Source organism: Rhinoderma darwinii, chromosome 2, assembly GCF_050947455.1.
Source record: "Rhinoderma darwinii isolate aRhiDar2 chromosome 2, aRhiDar2.hap1, whole genome shotgun sequence".
Taxonomy (NCBI): domain Eukaryota; kingdom Metazoa; phylum Chordata; class Amphibia; order Anura; family Rhinodermatidae; genus Rhinoderma; species Rhinoderma darwinii.
In genome coordinates, this window is record NC_134688.1 from 386,459,827 (window position 1) to 386,473,539 (window position 13,713).

Consider the following 13,713-nt stretch of genomic DNA (forward strand, 5'->3'; position numbering starts at 1 on the left):
TGGGCTGTACCAGGCACAGCCACAATCATATGGATGTGCAGCGTACTGCAGTGTGGGGGGGGGGGGGGGGTCAGGACCTTAAACTTAGTTAAAGAATATGTTAATCTTTGAAGACTATCAGGTCAGCGGGACTGACGGCTTTGGTCACAGCGGGTCCTGCTTTTTTCCTGACAACAGGATTCACCTGTTATCGACCATACTGAAGTTATGAAGTTAGATGTGATCGATAACAGCTGGATCCTGTGTGTCACAGACACTCAGGACCCAGTGTCACCAAAGCCATGAGTACCGCTGATCTGTCGGATTCAGGTTTCAGTGCAAGATACAGCTTCTATGTATCCAGGATACATTACATAGAAGCTGTATCTGAAAAAGTTTTGTTTTTTTAACAAAAACAAATTGCAGAGTTTCACTAAACAATAAAATGTGCTATTTTAGTGGAAAAGTCATTAGAGGTTTACTTATCCTTTAACAATAGAACCCTAGTATATATTAGGTAAATCCGGTACTAGGAGCACTAGGTATGTCTCTTAGGCTTTGTTCACACTTAGTTCTTTTTCATCAGGTTTAAATTGCTTTTTCAACGACCAGAATAATGTGTAACATGCTGTACTCTCATACACGGTAAAAAAAAAATGGATACCTGATGGAATCATTATAGGGCAATGTGCACATGAATGGATGATAAATGTATAGAATTCTTCTCTGTATGTTGATCCATTTATTTCTAGTCTAGTCTCCTTTCCCCTGATTGAACTTGATGGACAAATGTCGTGTTTCATTTGTACTTGTAACTATATTATAACAAATCTATCATAGATCCGATAAAAAAGGAAGCCATTTTGATTACAGTTGTGAAAGAAATAAAACAGATTTTAGTACTTTTCAAATAGTGTTTACAATCTCATTACTGGAGGCTGCGTTCATAATGAGAGTTCTGAATGCAGAGTTTTCCCACCCAATGAAATACAGATTACGTGAAGAAGCCGGTCGTAAGCTGATGTGCATGATAGCCAATGGGAAGTGCTGAATATATATTAGATGGTTTATGCAACAAACACAAAAGTAATTCTTCATTATTTTCAAGAAAATGCATATTAAATTGCTTTATTGAATTTATAGATTAAAGCAGAACTGTCATAATGTCACGTTGGGTACGTGGACCCACTGGACCGTACCGCCTTGACGGTATGGCAGCTGGCCAACAGGACACAGGTCAAAGTCTATAGTTCGTATAGGTGTACCTAAGGTAGCTTCGGACAGTAGCAAGGCAGGCTCGGATGGGACTTTGGCAGCAGGCGGACACCATGCGTGGTGTAACAGGACAGTTGTGGTATATGGCACAGCACGACTCCAACTCGATACGACACTCGACCAGGATAGCACGGGATACAGGATACAGGTAGCAGGAACGGGAAACACTGGGAACTGGAAGACACTAGGAGACCATTTGCAGAGACAAACTAAGGTAATGACAACAAAGCTCAGGCAATACAGGAAGGGGCAGAGCCCTTCTCATAGTCCAGGGTGCTCTGGGCGCAATCAGCTCAATCTCACACCTGTGTGCGCTCTGGCTGCTTAAGTCTAGACTGAGCTGGCGAGCGCACCCTTGTGGTCACTGTGGAACAGGACGGCCGCATGGCCAGACATCTCTGGAGAGAAAGGCATCGACCGGATGGAAGGAGTTCGTGGTCAGCGACCACGGACATTACACATAATATACTGTACTGTTTAAGGGCAGCATAGTATGGGGACAGGTCTACTCTACTATTAGCCAAAATAGGGCAAAACAATGTTCTGCCTTTTGGCTAATATAGCCTAATGAAGAATTGGGGACTCATAGTTATGAGATGGCTGTATTCATGAGGGGAGCAGTCTTTTTCAAATATGGAATACAGAAAGAAAAAAAGAAGGGGGGGGGGTTAGGGGGATAGAAATCTCTAACAATATGCTTTGGTTACAATTAGTCCCATACAAGTATTATGAATCATACATGTACTTCATCGAACCAAATATCCACAGGTAGAGAATAGGATCTCCTCACTCCTAAATAAAGCTTACTCCAGCCATGGACAAGAGGCGGACTGGCCAACCGCCTGCCTCCGTCCCTGCCGCTGTGAATACCGCAAGGATGTATGAGAGAAGAGAACGCATAAACTGAGTTCACAACTCCCACCAACAAATAAAAAAGAAAGAAAATCCAGAATCCGGTTCACTCTTAACACTGGTGTGTTTCCTAAAATTATTTGTTCTTTAAACCAGATGGTGTGTTAAAAACTATTTTTAAGAACAGTCCTAAATCCCTGTGGAAGTAGTGATATGAATGTTTCCCATGTGGCGAAAAACTGTTTGACTTGTAGTTCTTTTTGAAGGGATGCCTCCATCCAATCCATCTTAACCCCTTAAGGACACAGCCAATTTTGGCCTTGAGGACAGAACTATTTTTTTATATTTCCCTCTTTGCATCCGGATGAACATAACTTTTTTTCTTTTTTGTACGACCTAGTTGTATGAGACATTTTCTTTTTTTGCAAGACGAATTGTACTTCATGTAGGTACAATTTTTTTTATACAAAGACATCAAATATGTCTGTTATTTCATGTTTTGGGACTTATATTTTAAAAAAGTTTATTTATTGTAAAAAATTTGTATTTCTGTGTATTTTTTTTTACTATTTATTTTCATTTAACACTTTTTTATTTAAATTAATTTTAACTTTTTTTTTTAATCCCATAGAGGGATTTTTCATTTTTATTTTTATTTTTTAACTGTAATGTACTGGCATATATCTACATGCCAGTACACTAGCCTGTGTACTGATTCTACACAGGCAGTTGTTAGGACATACCTCAGTATGCCCTAACAAGAAATATGGTCAGACAGCCCTGGGGTCCTTCAATGGACCCTAGGCTGTCTGGCCATACAAATTATGGGCTTTAATCGCGTCACAGGGATTTTTTACTTTTACTTTGAATGCCCCGATCAGCTTTGATGGTGGCATTCAAGGGGTTAACGGCGGAGAGAAGAGGTTTCCCTTCTCTCCACTGTTAAATCGGGGCTGCGGCTGTGTATTACAGCCGTTGCCCCACTCCTGATCGCGTGCGGACATGGCTGTCACACAGGATGAGAATGCTCATCCTAATGCGCGAAGTACATGCCCGCCACTCAGGACGAGTATTCTCGTCCTGTGTCGGCAACTAGTTAAACAAATATAAAAATATTTGTCTAGAAATAGTTTAAATGGTGGGGCCTGGTCATGTAACCAACTTTGTAAGATGGCCTTCAAACCTGCCGCTGCCACATAGTGTAGCAGTTTATACGCCCCATGGGAACATCTATGTGTGTCTGGGTTTACGGAGCCAAAGATCGCCCACAGTACCGTGTTAGCATTGTAGTTTATTAGGTTTTGAGGCAATGATAAAGGTTGACCTCCATTGAGTGACATTTAAAGCTTTGAGAGGTGGGATACAAGCCTATTCCATGGCCCACAAGTGGCGTTAAATAATATGTGTGCGCTATTATAAGCCTAATTTCTAAGAAGCTGGCTGAGGGAAGAAACCTTTGAGCTGGTTCTAGAGTTTTCAAAATGACTGGGTAGGTAAGCTACCGATCATCAATCTGCCATTTTGTTAGTGGTGTTTGAGTTACAGCATAGTCTAAAGTTTGGTGAATAAACGGATAGTTCCTCGTTATTTGACCTTTAGGTATGTTTTGTTTAGGGAAGCACTGTAAAAGATACAGATTCCATTCTCATTCCGGTGTTCGTGTTAGAACAGTTGTCATATATCTTTTGGCTTGTAAATAGTGGACGGGGTTAATAGGCATGTCTGGGAATTTTGATCGCGATTCAGGCAGCGTAAGCATTCTTTTCTCTAATATATGGATAAAGTGTTTTAATGAGGTTAATCCCATTATATGCCATCTATGAAAAATGCCATGAGGGTTACCATTCTGGAATTCGGGATTACATATCAATGGCAGGTAGAGAGACAGCAATGGCGAGAGTTGGAATTGACATCTGATCTTTTGCCATGCCCGCCAGGGGTTGAAAAGTAGACGGTTATTTCTCGTGTTCACAGATAGCTGATCAAAAGGGACTTGTAGGAGAGTTGCTAGTGTCTGACCTGGGAAAAGTCTGAGTGTTTGGCTCTTGGCTCTTGTAAGATATGAAAGGCTATACGGAACCTCTTTCTTCCCCATTTGAAAGTCCTATACAGAAAATTGATCCGTTTCTCATCTGTTGGAGTTAAATAAATTGGAAGCATATGAAGAAGATAGAGGAGTCGGGGGAAATTCTGTCATCTTAATCAGATTCGACCTCCACAAGTAGGAGAGAGTAAAGTGTTTCCAGGTGGTTAATTGTTTCTCTAGCTGCGATATATATTGAGACATGTTAAGTCTGTATAGTTTAATTGGGTGTTTAGTTATTTGTACCCCCAAGTATGTGAGTGCAGAAGATTTCCATCGAAACAGACAAGCCGAGGACCATAATTGTGTAGAAGGGCCCTTTAGCATAAGAGTTTCTGTTTTGTCCAAGTTCAACACATAATCCGACAGTCTCCCTATTCTATCCAGGTCTAGAACTAGTGGGCTTAGTACCGGTTTAGGTTCTGAAACTACTAACAAGATATCATCCGCGAATGCGGCCTCCTTTAATTCTAAGTCATATGTCTTGATTCCCCTAAAGACAGGGTTTTGTATAAGATAACGTAACATTGACCGCCACACACTTCGCCGCATCAAAGCGAAGAAATGTATTAAATTGGGGGAAAACCCGGCCAAATTGCAACTTTGACAGGACCACATCCAAAGAAGGCCATGCCACTGTGTCAAAAGCCTTTTCAGCATCGTGGCTCGTTAACATAGTGACCGGTTGCGTCGAGTCCTGTGCCAAAACTGTAGCAGCTATTGCCATTCTGATGTTTTTTTACTGGTCCGACCCTTTGTGAACCCAGTTTGGGCCTTACAAAGCAGAGCAGATTGAAAACATTGGAGTCGGTCTGTCAAAATCCTAGCCAAGAGCTTATAGTCATGACTTAGTAGTGAGATCTGGCGATAAGAATGGGGTAAGGATGGGTCTTTGTCTGGTTTCAGTATAAGCACTGTGTGAGATTCTGTGAAGCGGCCAATGTTCTTGTTATTTATAAAGGCAACATATAGGTTCGTTAGGAGAGGTATGAGTTGGGGGGGGGCTAATATTTTATAATATCCTGCCGAGAATCTGTCTGGGCCCGGTGCTTTTCCATTAGAGGCTGAAAATATCACCTGTCTCACCTCCTCCTCCAGAATCTCGGAGTTCGACAGATTCTTTTGTTCCAAACAGAGAGTAGGCAAATGCACCGAGTCTAGAAATAAATTTATGTTGGAGAGATATGTCGGGGAGGCCCTATAAAGATCCTCATAGTATGTTGTAAGATTTGAACTATCTCAGTGGGGACTGTAGAAATGGTGTTCGTGGAGGGGTTGAACAAGGAGAGGATAGGTTTCAAAGGATGTATTTGTTTAGTAAGTGTGGCAAGGAGTTTGTCTGTCTTGTTACCCCATTTATAAAATTTATTATCTGTACTCCTCACCTGCCAGTGAGACTCAGCATGGATAAAGGTATCCAAGAAATGCTTATCTATCTGATACGTTAAGTTATTTTCCGAAGTAGAGTCATTGGTGTAAGTCCTTTGGGCCACTAACAGATATTTATGTAAGGCGTTGAAGCGGACTCTACGTATTTTCCGTCTCCGAGACAGATAACTGATGACATATTCCCGCATAACAGCCTTTGATGCAGCCCAGAACAGAGGAATATCATCACATTGTGAAATGTTGTCATCCAAGTAATTACCCCAGTGCATTTGGAGGTATTGTTGGAAATCAGTGGAATCTGTAAGGCAGGCAGGAAATCTTCAAAATTTAGATTTCTCAGTTGGGGAGGAAAAGACAATGTACTCGGGGCATGGTTTTAGATAGTAATCGGATAGATTCAGGAGGTGTGATGTGAGTCAAACAAGGAGGTGGAGATTAGGAAGTAATCTATTTGTGAAAATGTTTCATGTGTATTCGAGTGACATGTATACTCTCTAGCTCCAGCATCCACTATTCTCCATGGGTCACACAAATTAAGAGAATCTTCAAAAATTCTAGGAAAGATGTGGCCATTTGAGATTGAGAGTTTGGTGGGGAGCGATCCGAAGAGACGTTTTGGACTAGATTAAAATCTCCGCCAATTATTACGTTATTGCGGGGAGACCCAAAATTATCTGAAAAACGTTTGCATAGAGGATATGTTGGTCTTGGTTGGGGGCGTAGACGTTAACTAATAAGGGTTTCCTTCCACTAAAATTTGCAGATTAACTCCGTAACGACATGTCAAGTACTGGTACGTGGCAGCCAGTATGGGGAAGTATGGGGCGGGCTCAAGGGCTGAGCGCGCTCCACACACAGCAGGTGACGGCTGTGTTACAAAGCCGACACCTCACTGCATTGGCGGAATCAAAGTTCTCTTTGATTCTGCCTGTTTAACACATTAAATGCTGCGGTCAATTGCGACCGCGGCATTTAAATTGTTAGACTCGGGCACACCCCATAAAACACACCATCGCGCCCCCCCCGCAGAGGTCATGGCTGTTTACAGAGGTCATGGCAAGAGGTTATGGCTAATAAAGGCCCCCAGGTCTGACACCTTTGTACTCCTTTGAAGCCCTGCCTCAAGTCCCTTAGGGGACTAATAAAAAAAGAAAAAAACAGTTAGATAAAGATTATAATGTTCCAAACAAAAAAATTAAAAGTTAAAAATAAAAACCTTTTCCCATTTTTTTCCCGAAAGCAATGTTAAAAAAAAAAGTTAACATAGCTGGTATTGCCGCGTCCGTAAAAGTCCAATCTTTCACAATGTGGATTCGTTCGTCATCCTGAACTCTCAGCCCTACCGCGAATAGAAGCTGGAAGCGGCTGTTCCTCTCATGGAGCAGACGGCAAATAGATGGAAAGGCTTTTCTTTTTTGCGAGACTGCTGCAGAGTAATCCTAGATAATCAGGATCTTGGAGTCATTAATCGTTAAGTCCCTCTGGTTTCTATAAGCTCTCAGAACTTTCTCTTTATTGCCCAGTCTATGTATTTAGCAATGAGCGGACGTGTTCTAGCGTTTCCTGCTCCCCAATTAGGTTAAGGAGGGCGCAGCTTGTGTGCTCTTTCGATCATGAGGGGATCTCGCCCAAGGTCTAAATGAAGTGCCTGTGGAAGGGCTTTGCTAGGGTAGTCCATCAGGTGATCAGCCGTCATCGTTTCAGGTATACCTACAAATCTCAGATTGCAGTACCTATCCCTATTCTCCAGATCCTCCAGTTTGGCCCTGAGTGCCTGAGTTGTGGCTTGGCTCTGATGCAAGGTGTCCTCCAGGCTTGAAATTGTATGTTCAGAGGAAGTAAATTTGACTTCTAAGTCCGCAATCCTCTGAGAGTTTGAGGTGATCTGGGTCAGCACCGAGTTAGACGTGTGCAGGATATCCAGGCGCTTGTCAAAGAGAGGCAGTAGTATGTTTTTGACCTCCTGTGCTGCCAGGGTAGCCTGAAGGGAATCCATGTCAGAGTTGTGGTGAGGGCGGTTGTGGAGAATGCACCCTGACATGAGTGGGTTTAGTGGACAGTTTGTCCCCCTTCATGGTGACCTTAGTTTTATGCATGGCAGAGGAGCGTGGGGCGTCCAGTACTGGGGTGTCTGAGAGCGAGTCAATCTTCCTTTTGATGATTTTGTGAGGTATTTATCCATGACACAATCCCCTCTGCTAGTTGGGAGGAATAGACATCAACAGTGCGTATTAGAGCAGGATATCAAGGGCCGACGAGGGAGAGTTGTCCAACAAGATTCAGATGATCATTAAAACATTAGCGACATTGTATTTCAGATCCAAATAGGAGACATCATACTTCCAGTATGAAGTAACAAAGCAGCATATATCGTATCGATAAAGAGAGTAATCATGGGGTGACCCCTCGGGTCCAGGGTGTAGCCCACATAGTGAGTTTCTCCCAATAATATATTTCAGGGCTTCTGTTTCCCCAATGCCTAGTTTCAGGCTGAGTTAGGGCCAGTGCAGGTTGCCTTCACTTGCTTTTCCAGTGTGCTGCGATGTAGCCGGCGTGGCGTCTAGGGGAGCGGTGGGGTCTCCTGGGGTCAGTAAAGAAGGGACTAGATCTCCTCTGAGGTGTCCCCTTTAAATGTGTGCAGGACAACCGCTGCTGCACGGTCTTTTAATACCCGCCGTTCTTGTAATACCCCTTAGTTGGCTTAGTAGTAGTTAGGGCGATCAGCAGGTTCCCCTAGGATCCGTGTGAAGGTTTCCCCCGAAGCGTCCCCACTCACCCAGGAGTGTAAGAGGACTAATCACCGCCGCGTGGCCTTACAAGATGGCGGCGGTTACTCCCGTCGTCACACAGTTCTTGGCGTTGCACCGCCTGCGGCTCCAGGGATAAGGCCGAAGGGACTCCCTCTACTCACGGCAGTCGCAGGGATGACAGGCCTGCAGTCACCGCGGTCAGGATGGTGCTGATATGCCGGAGATTGAAGAGGCTGTTAGGAGCCGCTGGTAAAAGCGGTCATGTGCGATGCTACGCCCCCGGAAGTCTCCCGCCCCCGGAAGTCCTGTATTATTTATTAGGCTATGTTAACCAAGCGGCACAAAAATTGTGCCGTTTGGGCTAATAGCATACTATGCAGCCTAATGTGATGACAAATCTTCTTTAATTTAATATTCTTGTAGACTCTGTAGAAAGTTGCAGAAAATAGGTGACTTTGTGAAAACTCTACTACAAGTCTTTTGTAATTTCTGAAGTATTCCTTTGCCAATTGCCTTTTAAAAAGCTTATTATATAACCCACATAAGATCATTTCTACAGTAGATTGAGTTTTTGTAATTTTTAGTGTAATGGTAATAAGTAGTAGGCAGTAGGGTTCAGCAGCTGCAGACATAAAAGAGGCACCGTTTTGCTCTTAAGTATGTGGTTATGTACAGTACGCACCAAGTAATTTATTCTCACTTGGACTTTTTAATGTCTCCCTAATTGGAAATCTTGGAAAGGACACTCCTTTTGCTTCCACATTGACCTTAACATTTTAATTGTTTAATACCTTACTTCACGTAAAACTTTATTTCAGTGTCCCAATCCCCTAGTTTAGTTTTAACTTTTTTTGTGACATAAATTAAAAAACAATAATAAAATCAAGGATTACTCAATTCCTTAGTAATTCTTCAACCATTTTTTTTACTCAATAAAATAATACAAAAATGCAGAAAAACATACATTATGCTAAACTAACAAAAATTGCTAAAATTAAGAATTTTGCTTTTTAAATGTATCCTTATATCTGAAACAGTAATGCCTCATGCTCTCGACCGTGTGTGCCGGCCTGGTCCTGTCAGTGATCCGTCCTATCTTTCCACGGATCGGAAAGTCGGGTCTGTCTTCACCTGCTAAAGTAAATGGGTCTGTGAAAAATCGGGTGCCACTCGTATGCCGCGAAAAACGGCCTGAGTGGCACTCTGTCGTGGGCAACGGGCATAAGGGTCAGTTTAAACAGTTTTCTGGCGCTGATTTTGACACAGAAACAACTATTTTATCATGTCCATTACATAAAATAAATTTTAATTCCAGGTTGTAAAGCAACAAAACAAACACCAAGGGGGTAAATACTTTAACAAGGTACTGTATTTTTATAATAAAAACCTGATTTAAATAAAATGGTGTAATTTTCTGATTATATACTGCCTTTTATTAATACATAAAAAGTTTTAGATTTCGTTCATTAATACTGCAGTAAATACATAACAGGGCATAACAGCTGATGAGAAAGGGTAAAAGAGGCCGGACATGTGACGATCATTTTCTTTTTAAAAAGGAAAAAGGGGATGTCTCCATTATACATCCCGTTTAAAGGCTATGCAAACCTTTAAAAGTGATTTTTCTTTTATAAAAATGTCAGTGTGTTTCGTGCAACTTTCAAATTAGTTTTTATTAAAAATTATTTTAACTTTTTAAGATACAGCTACTCTGTATCCTCTATACAGAGCAGCTGTAGTGTTCACTGAATCCTGTACCCTTCAGGTCTGTGGGACTGACGGGTTCAGTGAAAGCGGGTCCTGTGTGTCTCCGACATACAGGATCGAGCTGTTATCCATCACATCTAAGTTATGAACTTAGATGTGATGGATAACAGGAGGATCCTGCGTGTCTCGCTAACACTGAACGCATTCAGGTCTTAGCGCAAGATACAACTGTGCTGTATACAGGATACAGAGCAGCTTTATCTCAAAAAGTTAAAATGATTTTTTTTTTAAATAATTCACTTTCAAAAGTGTACATAGCCTTTAAGAGGGATACAAATTTCATCAGTATTTTTTAAGACCATGAAAATGTAGAAACCTCTTTCCGTTGTGTATTATTTATAACATTTTAGAATAGGAAAATTATGAATTTGTTGCTGCTACTTTTAGATACTATAAAACACTAATATTCTAAATGCTGCTATTTACTGTTATCTATTATCATTTTCTTAATGTCAAACATGCGGGGGCTTTGGATGCTGAGAATATTGTGTTTTTCTGTAGGGAACATCCATTTGTAAAAAGGACCCTTATCGTTACACACTGCCCTTGACATTCTCCATCTCATAAATTTGTTTAGCTCATAAATGCAGTAGGAAAAGTACTAGATGATAATGATTATAAATTGTAAAGAAAATAATCAGCACCAGTAAATACCGTTTTTATAGCTGTCTTGACCTTCTGAATAACTTTTTTTTTGTTAGACACATGATCCCATACTTATATGTAGCTAGTATGGTAGATTAGCATCTGTCAGTTGTATTTACTAATAATATAAATAGCTATTTCTATAGTTTGTAAATTTAACATAATTAAGGGAATGGGTAGATTGCAGTACCGAGAAAAGTAGAAAAGTTATCATACCTGGCGTTATTCAGTTTAGAAAAAAGACGGCCTAAGGGCGATGTAATTACAATGTGGAAATATATAACTGGACAGTTCAGAGATCCGTCTAATGGTATTTTAACATGTAGGCCAGTAATCGTGACAAGGGACCATCCTCTACGTCTAGAGAATAGAAGGTTTCCCCATAATTATAGATCGAGATTCTTTACTGTAAGAGCAGTGAGACTTTGAAACTCTGTCTCACGCTGTTATAATGGCTAATTCATTAAACAAATTCAAAAAGGCTCTTGATGCCCTTCTTGAAAAATATAATATTAGAAGTTATGAGTACTAGATTCTGGAAATGGGACGTTGATCCAAGGATTTATTCTGATAGGTATATTTGGAGTCGGGGAGGAATTTTACCTCTAATGCGGCAATCGGCATCTGTCTCATAAGGGTTTTTGCACTACTCTGGATTAACACGGTAGGATCATAGGTTGGATTTGATGGACATTGTTTCTTTTTTTTAATCTTAAACACTATGTAAGGCATAAATTATTGTAATCCATTTTAGTTCTGAAAAAGGATTTCTACAATGTGCGCTTTATTAAATGAAAGCCTTTGGAGGTTTGTGTGTGCAGTGTGACCTTATATTAGTGTGGTAATTTAACAGAAGAAAGAGTGGTTGTACTGCAGGTATTGTCAACTCTTTGATTTGTTGGGCACTAATGATTGTTAAATCGATACATGTTGGCATATAGCAATTGAAATTGCCGCTGAAGTATAGTAGAATAGTTGTTGAAAATGGTATAGTCAATTGAAACTAATCTAAGAAATTTCAGTTTTGCAGTGACATTAGTTTGGTAGCTGCTTGCATGTGTCACTTCAAACCAACTATGAGAAATCCTTGTTTCCTTTTTATCTTCTAATAGGTTGGTTTTGCCAATTTTAGCAACACCCATTGCTGGAAATTGCTTAAATTGTGCATATAGCTATACACATTTCATAGACATTAAACATTAGCAGTAGAATGGATTATTTTTATTTGTTTTTCATGAAAAATTAGACCTACAGAATCTAGTCAACGTATGAATACAGAACATGCGATTAAAAAAGACAACAATCACATACGCATTAAATAGAGTATGGTAGAAAAGAAAAAGCAGACTAACGCTACAGGGCCATCAGAATAAAGTACTCATAAGTAGTTTACCATAATCTAAAGAGCAGAACAGAATTAGAGTTTAATTTTCCACAATGATAGGTAGCAATAGTCTAAACAGGATGATGTGGGATATGGATGTAAGGGTTGAATCAAGGGGGGGGGGGGAGCTAAGAAAACGGGAACTAAGATGTAATAAGTGCATGCCAAGGAGGCAATGTAAGTGTGAAATCCAGACAGAGGGCCATGCTGTCCATCTCCTAAAAGACTTATCATCTCTTCATACTCTGGATAGATCAACATGGTACAGGACTGATCTTGATATATATATATATATATATATATATATACTGTGTATATATATATCCCCAGATACGAGGCAGCACTCCGTAAATAGTGAAAAAAAGAAGGATCCGTCTATTCACCAACCAATAATTTTTTCACTATTTACTGAGTGCTGCCTCGTTTCTGGGTATACAGTATATTGTTGAGAATTTGGGACACTGGTCACATGTCTAGCGAGGACCCGCACCCCACACACTTTTTTGAGAGGTTACACTTTTTTATTAACTTTGTGTGTGTATGTGTGTGTGTGTGTATATATATATATATATATATATATATATATATATATATATATATATATATATATATATATTTACTCTCTATTTAGATTTGTATTAGGCTTCTTTTGCTTAAATAATTTAGAACACATGCCAAGATTACTTTTATACTAGTTCCATTGATTTGAAATCCTCAAATCTTTACATCCATTTTTGTCTTCTCTTCCTTTTTCTATTTTGAAAGCAAAACAGTAAGACATTACCTGCTGATTCTGTTGCTCCCAGCTCAAACATAGACAAAGATATTCTTATCAACTACAGTTTTAATTTGCGATAACACAGCCACCTATTGTTTCTACAACAGACTCAAAGTAACATGCCCATTGAGACCCACTGAGAAGGACTCTTGAGATGAGATCTGGAAAACTACACTAGATGAAAGTCTTTATCCCAATAATAAAGGGAAACACAACTTAAACATCTGTGTGTATTTCCCTTTATATTATGAAGTACTATGCATCTCAGATATCATACTATGTGACTAAACTAAACTTGACAATGTATTCTGTAAAGAGATGTACTACCATAGACAGTTATATTATTTTTCTTTTGGATTTTTAACTACTTAATACCCACTATTACACGTTTTGTTTCCTATTTTTCTTCATGTACTGGTTAAACAGCTACAACTTTGTTATTTTTCAGGTTATTAAATCATGTTTGTATCTTTTTTGAGTGGCAGAAAGGGCTTTAATTTTTAACCATTGTTTTACCAATTAGCAGTTGCATTTTTAACAATATCAGCCTCCTTATTCATCATGTGACCTGAACCCTGAGATCACGTGATCACTGGGACCAAAGCAGCATCGGCGGTGCTGCCTCAATTGCTTATTCAGCGTTCATATGAGTGCTAAGTAAAGAATGATTGGGAAGCCAGAAACGGCTAAATATAATTTATGCCTTCTCTTGTGGGTGCCTGGCTGTCTCTGACGCTGTACTTGACTGCACGATCTCTTCCGCCACTGTTATTTTACACCACCATTAATACACATCACTAGAATAAGGACC

General features: G+C 40.1%; 1 protein-coding gene across 2 annotated transcripts in view; it reads left to right on the forward strand.

Moving 5' to 3' along the window:
• Window positions 1-13,713, forward strand: part of PNPLA4 (patatin like domain 4, phospholipase and triacylglycerol lipase) — a 48,049-nt gene that overhangs the window by 19,180 nt on the left and 15,156 nt on the right. The window lies entirely within an intron of this gene.